The following is a 12,240-nucleotide window of genomic DNA, read 5'->3' as shown; positions in this document are numbered from 1 at the left end:
CCTATTTCAAATTCTAAATAAATCAATGAATTAAAGACTTTCCCCAAGATGTTCCATAATAATATACTGAGTGGTGTCTGAGCCCATTCTGGCCTGTGCCATGGGGTCTAGAATAAACTTTCTACAGTTTTTTTATATTTGTTTTTTTCTCTCCCTCGTCCTACTCTTTTTCTCTAAAACAGCAGGCTGCACAAAAACTGCAGGAGTGCAAATTCCCACCATGCTGTATCCTCCTCCCTGGATGATATCATCACTGAACTACATACAATCTCCAGTAAAGCTCCACAGTAAAGTCGTCACTACTTGTCTAATTTATACCTTACTGGCTGCAGTGTCACAAACAGATATAAAGTGTGATTATTCTCAGTAAGAGATACCGAGTAATCTTGTAGATATAATACCTTTTAATTACTAGCAAAAATACATGATGTTATAGCAAGCTTTCAGGTCTTCTAGCCTGATGAAGGATCGATGGAAGACCCGAGAGCTTGCTGTGTCCATTCTAGCCTGATGAAGGATCAAAAGAAGATCCGAAAGCACGCTGTAACATCATGTCTCTTTGTTAGCCATTGAAAGGTATCATATCTACAAGATTACTTGGTTTTTCTCACTGAGAACAATCACATTTTGCTCTACCGGCTAATACGGTACCAAACCTTTCTTTTGTTTTACAAACAGATATATGCCATGTCACCCTTATTACTGGGTTTCATAAGCAGCTGTATCGGCTTGGACCAGAAGAGTTGGTGCTGCGTATCAATAATATCCGTCATGAATATGGGTGATAAAACAATATTTCCATAAGAGCATGGAGTTAAACATCTGTGGCCACTGATCATGTGTTTAGTTTTCCAGAAGTATCCTGAGAAACTGAACTGTAGGCACTATATGGGCTGCCAGTGTATTGTGGCATGTCAGAAATTGTGATCAGAGATCTGGGTGCTAATTGACTTTTTCTTGGTGTACAGGCCATAGACTTTCTTTGAGCCCATACACCATTGTGTTCAGCTTCTACCACTGATTGGTGGGAGACCTAGCACCCAGAAGTTCACTGGGCACAATTTCTAATATGACACTTTTTAATGTCAGGTTGAAGGCAGCTTCACACAACCGTGTTAGCGCGCGTATTTGCAACATGCAGAGAATAGAACCCATTGATTTCAATGGGTTCAGTCTCACTACTCTTTACTGTATAGAAATCTATAGGAGGTGCACTAATACGCAATTGGATTGGGTGTAACACAGCGCAAAACCGTGGGGTAAAGAACATATCTGGACTTCATTAGGCTAAATAACCTTTTAAACCATGGAAGGGGTGTGTTGTGCGCTCATATGAACTGGCTCTGCGTGCGCGAAAAGTACAGTACTATACGCTGATACGTGTGCAAATCTACCTTGTTCATAGCGCAAATACTTTGTGCTGCGCGAGTGTTTATGCACATACAGTTGAGTGAAGGGGTCCTAATTTCCTGTGTGTCGCTTGCATGTGACAATCGCATGGCACACAGCAAATATGCAATGACATTGTGTAGTTGCTGTGGGCCGCCGATAGCCATGCACTATCTTGGTGTGTATGCATGAGTAATCCGTGCTAAGAAAGAACATGCTGTGATCTTTATTGCGCGTGTATTTCGTGCAATATGTATGATCGGCAGCTTGGGAGCCTAAGGCAGATTGATACAGCATTTGCTATTGAAACTTTATGTGCTGTAACTGAAGGTAGGAGAATCACGTGCGAGTTTGATGCGTTGCGAGACTCACAAAACTTGCACGAATATGAACTCCATTCTTTTGAATACATATGAATACATGAACGATGCGATGAGGAAAAAAATCGCTGCATGTCCTATCTTTTTTTGCGTTCCTCAGAACACATTGCCAATTACATAGTAACATAGTATGTTAGGCTGAAGGGACACAATGTCCATCTAATTCAGTCTGTATCTACCCTCCCCTTGTTGGTCCAGAGGAAGAGACAAAAAAGACAATGAGGCAAAGCCAATTAGCCCCCTCGGGGGAAAAAATTCCTTCCTGACTCCATAATGGCAGTCACAATAATCCCTGGATCAACGTTTGAAAGTTCCTACCTGACTGTAAGATGCGGATCAACAATCCCACTGGTTGTTTAATGTCTTTATTCTGTAATATCATAGTGCTCTAGAAAGGTATCTAGTCCTCTCTTAATAGTAACATATTTTTTCAATGGGACAGTAAAACATATCACACACAGTGCGATGTGCACATGATTATGATGAAAACAATGCAAGGCACTTGCCGATCCTCTAACATGCCTAAAAGCGACACCAGAGGATCGCTACTTCACATAAGTAATAGGAGGCGTTTTTGCCAGAAAAACGCCTCGCAACCGTGAAAAAATGCACGTTGGAGAGCACTATATCGGGCTGAGTTTCTTGGCCCAATATCGCGCTTGCTCATGTGTAGGTAGCCTAAGTCCCAATGCACAGGGGCGTATTTGCATTGTGGAATCTGGAGCGGGCGTCCGCCTCCAGATTCCACAGCAAATATTGTCCATAGACAGGCTATGCAAAAATGCTTTTCCATGTCCACGAGCGGAAATCAATAGCGTTTTGCCATTCGCGGAGAGAAAATTGCAGCATGTCCTATTACAGCGTGATTACTGCGCGGACGGCTTCCATTGAATGGAAGCCATCCGATCTACAGCCTGTTCGCAGCGACAGCTGCGGACAGGCTGCGGAATTCATTTCATCGCCTAGCAATGTTGTGGCGTCATCTGTACTGTGCATGTGCACGGATACGCCAGCCAGCACATCCGCATTACAGATGAAGAACACTGCGGACAGGTACGCAGGGTCTCACCGGCCGGGTACTGGGTTGGATTCCACTGTGGGATCAAGAATGCGGAATCCGACCCAGTCGTGTGCAAGACTGCAAAAATGTTACTGGCACAGGAAGTAGCTGTCTAGCAGTCACCATTACCAACCGTAATACTCATAATACTAATTTTGCAGTCACAGTCAATTGCAGTGAAAAAACTCCCCCTTGCTTTTACATTACTATGCAGAAAAACGCTAGAGAGTGAAAGATAATCTTATTTTTTTAAATCTTCAAAAATAATTCCTAGGAAGTTTTAGTTTTTTTACTGAAATCAGTGAGAGAAAAGTAGTTTATTCTACTTGAGTTTTGATAAAAATAATGTTGTTGTAATTCTCTGCTGAATATAATAAACCTTAACATGAATGCTTTCACAAAGCAGCACTCCCATCCCTCGTTCTAATCTACAGTATGTCCGATTTATGAAATATTGTCTCTAAGAAGAAAGTGACTGTTAGAAAGTTGTGCTCCCTTCACAGGTCGAGCGATGGAATATCAATGAGTTTATTTATACTGACAGACTTAATGCTTGGTCTGTGTGTGCCTGTCCTCCCGGGCCGGCTTCCACTGCTCTGAATGTATGGTCTGTGTTCCAAATGTTGGCTGAACTGTTGAGCAAAGAACATGAGACTGAGGAATCACTCATCCATCTGAAAACGGCCATATCCTCTGAAGACATATCATCCCCGTGTCAGGACATTCCTGTTCTTACCTTATGAAAAACAAATCCTTCATTAATATCAGTGGGGAGCTCCACCTCCCAAACGTCACTGGAGGACTATTTAAAATGAGCGTATGAAAATTATATGTGCTGTTTCATTTTACTCATGTATGCAAAGAACTCATTCTTACAATACTGTAAAGGCCCATTTACACGTAACAATTACCGCTCAGTGTGAATGCGAAAAAACTCGCTCACTTGTCGTTCGCAGTTTGTTAACCTAACTTTTAAGTCAACCTAAAAAACCTTCTTGGCTCGCTGGCTTCTCACCCTTTGTAAATGCTCTCTGCTAATGCTCTTCCCATAGGATGTGACGCGCTGAGCGAGAAGTGGACGAGAAGCCCGCGGAAGGTCCTTCAGTATAAATGCTCTGCACAAGCGCTGACGACCTTGGCGGTGATATCAGTGCAGTCGAAAGCAGGAGTTTGAAAAAGAAAAACTCCTACGGCGCGCCAAAACACATCCGCCGTGCAGAAGAAAGAAGATCCGGCCAGAACACAGAAGACTCGTATAGACCCGAAACAGGTAAAATGATGTCCTCGGCCACGGGCAGGGTGGGATTCTGCTGCAAGCTTCTGCCCATGGAATCTAACTCGCCTGTGGACATGAGGTGTAATGCATGTGTCTTGTCTAAAAAATAGTAAATGCACATCCTTAAGGACAGTCTCACACAGGCGTTTTTAAACACAGCGTTTTACAGCATTTTTAAATGTGTTTTTAACGCACCCCATCAGAGTAATGGGTGATGTGATGCATTAAAAAGCACTGCAATGCACTAAAATAGAGCAGACAGCATTCGATTAATGCGGCATTAGAAATGTTAAAAAACACCTGTGTGAGAGTAGCCTAAGGGCGGCATATATAAATATATATATATATATATATATATATATATATATATACACACACACACACACACACACACACACACACACACATATATACACATTAAGGGCTTATTTAGATGTGCGTGAAAACCCGGCCGATATACGCTGTTCCTTTCTGCAGGGGGAGGAGGCAGGACAAGCAGGGAGCAGTGCACTGAGCTCCCGCCCCCTCTTCACCCCTCGCCACTGTTTGCAATGGGAGAGGCGGAACTAAGTCCCCCCCCCCCCATTGCAAACAGTGGCGAGGGGTGGAGAGGGGGCGGGAGCTCAGTGCACTGCTCCCTGCTCGTCCTGCAGAAAGGGACAGCGTATATTGGCCGGGCATGAAAACCTGGCCGATTTACGCACATCTGAATAAGCCCTAAATAGTATGAATGTATTATATTATATACACATTATATATGTTTACATTCATATTATATAGCACACATTGTATCCCCTTCTATGTCCCCCTTAGTAACATATATTTTATCCCCAGTTTGTTCACCCTTTTTAAGCTACCTACACACGGCCGAGTGTGATTTCGAGCCATGAGACTCAGCTCGAGATCACGCTAGTGACCATGCAATATACCCGTGGATGCAAGGCGTTTTTCTGTCAAAAATGCCTCTCATCACTTATGTGAGGTTGCGATCCTTGTTTTCCATGGGAAACCTCACATCACACTCATGTGTTTTCCTGCCCTATTGAAAACCATGGGCGATGCTTTTTGAGGGATGCGCAATATAGGACATGCAGCGATTTTTCGCTCATGTATAGGACACCTGTCAAAAAAATTGGGGTTCATGTTCGTGCACAATTTGAGCGTCTCACAACTCACATACTCAAGCTATTTTCTTGGCTCTGTGAAAGCAACCTTAGGACTTAGAAAATAAGAGTACATAATAACGAGCGCGCACACAGCCCCATTGATGGACAAATAAAAATGTGAAATCTCCCGTCCTCACCCGCCGCATGCTCTATTTGCCGCAGGCGTACGCGCAGACCGCTTCCATTGCAGTCAATGGAAACTGTCCGTCACGCTACCTTCCGCTGTAGCACAGCGGAAGATCGCGTGAAAACGCTTCCCCGCCCACCGACGCCTGCGTCACATACTGTGGAGGCAAATAGGTATGCAGATACAGTTATGTGAATCCAGCCTAGTCTCCTTCTCTCAGGCCTCATTCACACATGGCTGAAAATCGCATAAACAAGAGGCAGCCGAGACCATATATACACCGCAGTCCGAAATTCCATTGGCCGTTAAACTCTCCACCCTGCCCTTCCCCTTGCCTGCTGCAAAAGAAGGGGACGGAAGCTTAGCACAAGTACCTCTGCTAAACTCCCTCCCCTTCCTGGCAAAGGGACGAGGCAGGAGCTTAGCAGAGCTAGTTCTGCTAAACTCCCTCCCCCTCTGCTTGCTGGCGGCTCCCATAGGCTGATCGCGGCCAAGAGACAGGACAAGACCTATCTTTTCCAACCCCGCGTAAAAGCAGCCAACCGTAATTGGCACTGTATGTGCTGTTTTTTTCCATCCGTACGATTTTATGCCGATATATGAATAGATATATTGGAATCCATTGCTTTAGAAAAGAGTGTCTTCAGCCAACGATTTATCACGGCAAAATAGCCGCAATAAAATGCTTGTGTAAAGGAGACCTCAATGACCGTTCAGATCGCTCTGGGAGTGGTGGAGGCTCATGGTGTCTTTAGACGGAATGATTATTGTTCAAAAAATTGTACAAATGAAGGAAAGTGAATGATAATCGTCCAAACTAAACGTGAGCCGATGACTGATCATGCGCTTCTCGTTCGTCGTTCAGTTTCTGTAGGCATAAAAATCGTTGTTAGCTTGTTCGCTTGTCATTCCGTTTAAACACTTCTCGTTCAGCCTTTCACATCAAGAATGCGTAAGGCCGAAAGCAAACAGGTATATTTGCATAGTGGAATCCAGAGTGGGCATCCGCCTCCGGATTCCGCAGCAAATTCTGCCCATAGACATGCTATTGAAAATCGCTTTTCCATGTCCATGAGCGGTAATCAATTGCGATTTTCCAATCGCAGAGAGAAAATCGCAGCATGTTATATTTCAGTGCGGATGGCTTCCAGTGAATCCGCGCCAACGCTAAGCAGATCGCTGTTCACACAGTGTAAATAGCAGCCATTCAGTACTGTACAGCCACTATGTTATGTCAATGGAGACGGATGGGGGAGTGAGAGGAGAGAAATCTCCTGCAGCCTCCCTGCCCTCCTGCTGGCCACTCTGTGAGCGAGCCAGCGATACTAGCTCCCGTGCATCAGCATGGGATCGAGGACACACAGGGACGAGTGCTGGGCATCGTTTGCCCAACATTCATCCCGTGTAAATGGGCCTTTAACTATGATAGTGCATTTTAGGACTCATGTTGGTAGCATCTATCTTGTACACAAAATACACCAATAATAACTACATTTTGGCATTTTTGGGTGTCAAAGGCGTGCCCATAGTTTCCTGTAGCAAACAAATGAAACATATATGCATAGACCGTACAGGTAGGCATACCGGCTACGCAACCAGTACAGCTGCTCGGTGGGTGTGAGTGAATAGATTAAGCCCAATGGTTATGTGAATGTTTTGGTTTTCTTATTTGAAAAAAAAAAAAATTATATATAAGGTCCCCTGCACACGGGCGGAAATTCCGCGGTGGGATTTCCCGCAGAATTTTTCGCTAGTGGTCGCTCTGCACATGCGCCGGCTGGCAGGCAGCCGGCACATCAAAAAGCTGGAGCCGCAGGAGAAGTGAGTGCCGCGCTGGTCCCTGCAGGGGCTCGGGTCTGGTCCTGCTGCAGGATCCAACCCGGCCGTCTGCAGGGAGAGGGAGAGAGAGAGAGAGACTTGAATACTGCATGGTCCCCATTGTCCCCCAACACACTGTCTGCACTGCCTCCTGCTTGTCTACTATTACATTACTAGCACACACTACCAGCAATGATAGTATCCTCATCCTCTTTGGTTGCGTCCCTCCCTGAGTAAGGAGCCGGAGGATGCAGACACGGTTACTGCCGTGTGTGTAATAAATATATATATATATAAATATATATATATATATATATATATATATATAGACAAGACATGAAGGCACACAAGGAGACAAACTGGGGACACAGGGAGACCATTAAGGGAGAAGGAACTTGTTAGTGCCAACTTATTCTGCAGCGATTTCAGGTATCCTTTTGGGTACTCATTTTACCAACATAAGGATGGAAGGCTGAGCTGGCTACCTGAACCACGCAGGGATTGAACTCGCAACCTTCAGCTTTCTGCCGCCTTAACACACTGCACCACACGAGGCCCTACTGCAGGAAGTTGGACAGTTGCAGTGAGGGACCATCACTACTGCTGGGAGGAAAGAGAACTACAGAGGGATCACTACTGTTAAGGAAGGGGGGCAATGGCACATAGGAATATTACTGGGGGGGGGGGGGGGGGGGCAATCAGTGCAACAGAGGGGCTGGAGGGACCACAAAAGGAACACTAATAATAAGGAGGCTAGTGGCACTAAAGGACCATAACTCTTCGGGGAAAAAGTAGCACAAGGGAACCGTAACTGTGTCGATGGGGAAAGAGTGGCATGGAGGAGCCATCACTAATGTTGCCAGGAAGGAACCACAGAGAAACCAGTGCTATGGCTGGGGGTGAAACCACATATGTACCACCACTACCCTAGTGGGGACTGGGGTAGTATCACCAAGTGGGACCAAAGAGAGGGCAATATTACTAAGTGGAGCCAGAGACTTGGCACTATTAGCTTGTGCGGCCATAGAGAGAGCACTCTTACTCTGTTAAGGCATCAAGAAGAGTGGGCACTATTACTCTGTGGCAACAGAGAGTACAAAGTAGCAGCAAAATCAGGAGAGAGTGCGGAGACAAACTGTAGAGTTGTAATTGGAAGAAATCTTCTTGGCAGTTTCGGCCCAGACTAAAAAAAAACAAAACAAATGTAACCAATCAGAGATGTCACCTGTGTTCACTGCAGGTAACTGCACTATAATCACTACAATCGCTCTCACTGTCTAGAGCTGCTATCTATTATATAGTGCGTGAATTACTAGCGCTGAGCGCAGCGGGTTATAAAAGTTGTCTCTTACAATGAATTTGTATATATTTTTAAATATACACGCACACATTTTTTGGGGGTGGGGCATGCTCCTTCTTTGCCCAGGAGCCCTTGGCACCCCTGAAGGACAGAGTTGGCCTGTAACATCAACTTGACCTATTGCGCACTACTGCTGCAGGACAGCGGGTAAGTATCAACCCAAACCTCACCAATTTGTGACATATTCAAGCTAAAACATGTACAAGACAAAGTGGCTCAAAACACCAGCTAATAGAAATGACAAAATTAACAACTTTAGGCTTCTTTCACACAAGCGTCTTATCAATAAACCGCCGGCCATGTGAAGCATTGGATCCAATGCATTTGTTTGGATGGGCTGTGATTCTTTATTCCTCACAGCAATGCTGCAAGGAAAAAAATAGCTAGTGTGAATGAATCCATTCAAAAGAATGGATTCCATATTTGCGCAAGACTTGTGCACATCGTACATAACTTGCAGCAGAATATTGCTTGAGTAAATAAGCCCTCACAGAAGTGATGCATTATTGTAATCAAAACACTTCCCATTGCTGTAAAAAACACACGTTGCCAAGCGCGATGTCAAGCAGAATTTCTGAGCCCGATATTGTGCTCGCCCGTGTGAATGTAGCCTGACCTGAGCCTGAGGAAAGCTGTGAGCAGTTGAGGCCCAGAAAAGTAGCCAATCCATTTGATTGATCCGTGTATTACCGCGGATCAGACGCATGCGGAGTGCCCAATTCCTATCCGGTTGTGTGAGACCAGCCTAAGGTAGATCGCTACCTTTTTATCATGTGACCGGAGACCGCTCATCAAGGCCTCCAGTCACTGCTCCAGGCTCTCTGTGACGGGGGTGGGTGATACTTTAACATGATCTTCGCTATCCATTGTATAACTGTGATCACATGACCAGGGAGCACATACCGCGGCCCCCCGTGAAATCTCGAGGCCCTTGGCTACTTGCAGAAGCCAGGAGTAGGGAAGTTTTAAATTTCCCGGGCAACCCATTTTGCCGATGGATGCATGCGCAAAAGCCTGGGTAAGGTCCACGGATCAAGATCCAGTCGCGGGACAAATCCAGGGACCTTAGGTACGTAATTTAATCTCCCCTGACGGATACGAACCGTGAGGAGAGATGAAACTTTAACTTTTATAACTACTTTACATGACCGCAGTTATCCAATACCGCGGCCCCTGGTGATATCTCCCTACGCTCAGCTATGTGTAACAGCTGGGAGCAGGAAGATCTTAAATTTCCTGGGCTCTCTGGCCTTCTGTGCATACGCCTGACATTTTATGTCTGACGCACATGCGTATAAGATGGCATCAGGTCCTTGCAGGACCAGAATGCCGCGGGACATTGCAGAGGACGGAGGTGAGTAGTTTCAGCTCTTGTAAGGAAAATACTAAATGTCTGATTATTTAGATTTCAGCCAGCCATTTGAATTACAATTTTGAGCCTTTTACCAGAATATACTGAACTCAGGATAGAGCCAAGTAAGTAGGTTCGTGTCTAAACCACTCACATGTGCATGTCAAAAGAGATGCCCCCTCTTAATGATTACTTTTTACAATGAAGTTTGTATACTGACAACGCAGAGTCAGTATTTATGACTTACAGAGCAATATGCGGCTATGTTAATTGCATTTACAATGCATACCAAGTATGTTTGATCTCCACTACAAGCAGGAATAAGCTAGCACCTGTTTGGAATGCTGACATATGGTCATTTGTATGGGCATAAAAAGGTCCTATTTTCTCAAGTAAAGGCCCATTTAGATGGGATGAATGCCGGACAAACAATGCCTAACACTCGTCCCCGCACATACTCGCTCTTGTGCTGCTGCACAGGAGCTAGTATCACTGGCTCACAGCCGGGTGGCTGGAGACTTCTCTCCTCGCTCTCCCCCGTCCCTCTCAATTGACTTAACATAGCAGCTGTTCAGTATTGAACGGCTGCTATTTACACTGAACGATAATCATTCAGGATGTTATGCAGCATAAACGATATACCATGAGCTGATTGTTCAGTAAAAACAGCAGCCGTTCAGTAAAAACAGCAGCCGTTCAGAATTGGACAGCCGCTATGTTAAGTCAATGGAGAGGGGTGGGGGATAGCGAGGAGAGAAATCTCCTGCAGCTGCCCTGCTGTGAGCCAGCGATACTAGCTCCCGTGCAGCAGCACGGGAGAGAGTATGTACGAGGACGAGTGTCGGGTATCATTTGTCCGGCATTCGTCCCATGTAAATGGGCCTTTAGAAGGCCTTGGAAGCTCTGATGGAGGTTTGGAAGCGCTGAGTAGTATGGATGCTTCAGAAACAGAATAAGAATGTCTTCTGTTGAACCTCTAGAGGTGAGGGGAACCTTTGGTGATGGTAATATGTAGATGTAATCTGTAACCTTTTAGTTAATAATGTAATGTAACTTGCTAGCTTTATACTTTGTGATGCGACGTCTGCAACCTTTAGGCTGCGGTCACACGGGCTTAAATCCCGCGGAATGACCGCAAAGGGACCACATGAAAATACCGTGAGATTTCCTCAGCAGAAATGCAGCTTCAAAACTTGCACAGTTTGGGACTGGTTTTGAAGCTGCTTCACCGCCTGCATTTCTTTGTAGATCTAATAGTTTACAAATGCAGGACAATTATTCACCACTATGCTTGATTATCATTTAGTTTGAATAAATTCTTATTGTTAAACCTTCCATAGTATCTTACGCTCTTTAAATCTGAACTTAAGTCTTGCTCCTTAAAGCAATACAGCTCCCCTCATGGAACTGATCCGTGAGGAGAGATGAAACTAACTTTTTAAACTTTTATGCGATTGCCATTATCCATTGGATAATGGCGATCGAGTGACCGAGGGTCACACACCACAGCCCGTCATGGCAGCTCCAGGCTATCGGCTACCTCCGGCAGCCGGTAGCAGGGAGCCATCACACACACAGACCCGAAGGCGTTAGTCCACAGAGGCGGCGTGTTTTTTAGGGCCCTGGGTATTAAAGCCCGGACACCCAGGCTGTGAAAACACCTATGGGTGGTCACTAAGAGGTTAAACACACTGGGCTCTGCAAACAACTGATGGAGGTTCTTTTACATGCAAATGAAGATGATAAAGTGGTAATGGACACTTTATGTAAATAGATCGGTAAATCTTTCAATCCTTCATTCGTTTGAAAGATTATCTTTGTGTGTAAAAGGGCCTAAACACGAGGTGTAAAGGCCCATTTAGACACAATGATTATCACTCAAAAGCCATCTTTTGAGCGATAATCATTGTGTCTAAACGCGCGGCCACCGTGCACTATTCCTTCATCACTAACTTTTAGCAAGCTAAAAGTCAGCGATGACTTTTATCAGCGCCGCACGTGGAGTTTTCAGTGGGATACCGCTGATAATATTCTTTCAGCTCGTATCCCGCTCAGAGCTCTCAGCGATAGCTCCAAGAACAAAGCAGCTGTCAGTGCTTCTGCTGTTCTCGGAGCCATCAGCTCAGTGGACACCAGCTGATAGCTGCGAGAACAAAGCAGCTGTATGCAGATGACAGCGCTCCTGCAGTCTTCTGCATACAGCAGCCGCCTTCATTTGCATGCTAGTAAACGCTTAAGTAGCTAATTAGCTATTTAAGAGCTTATGCAAAGTGATCACTCAAAATTGAGACTGCCATTTGAGCGATTTTTCAG

The sequence above is a fragment of the Eleutherodactylus coqui genome, chromosome 2, assembly GCF_035609145.1.
Source record: "Eleutherodactylus coqui strain aEleCoq1 chromosome 2, aEleCoq1.hap1, whole genome shotgun sequence".
Lineage (NCBI taxonomy): Eukaryota > Metazoa > Chordata > Amphibia > Anura > Eleutherodactylidae > Eleutherodactylus > Eleutherodactylus coqui.
This window is presented reverse-complemented; position numbering follows the sequence as displayed.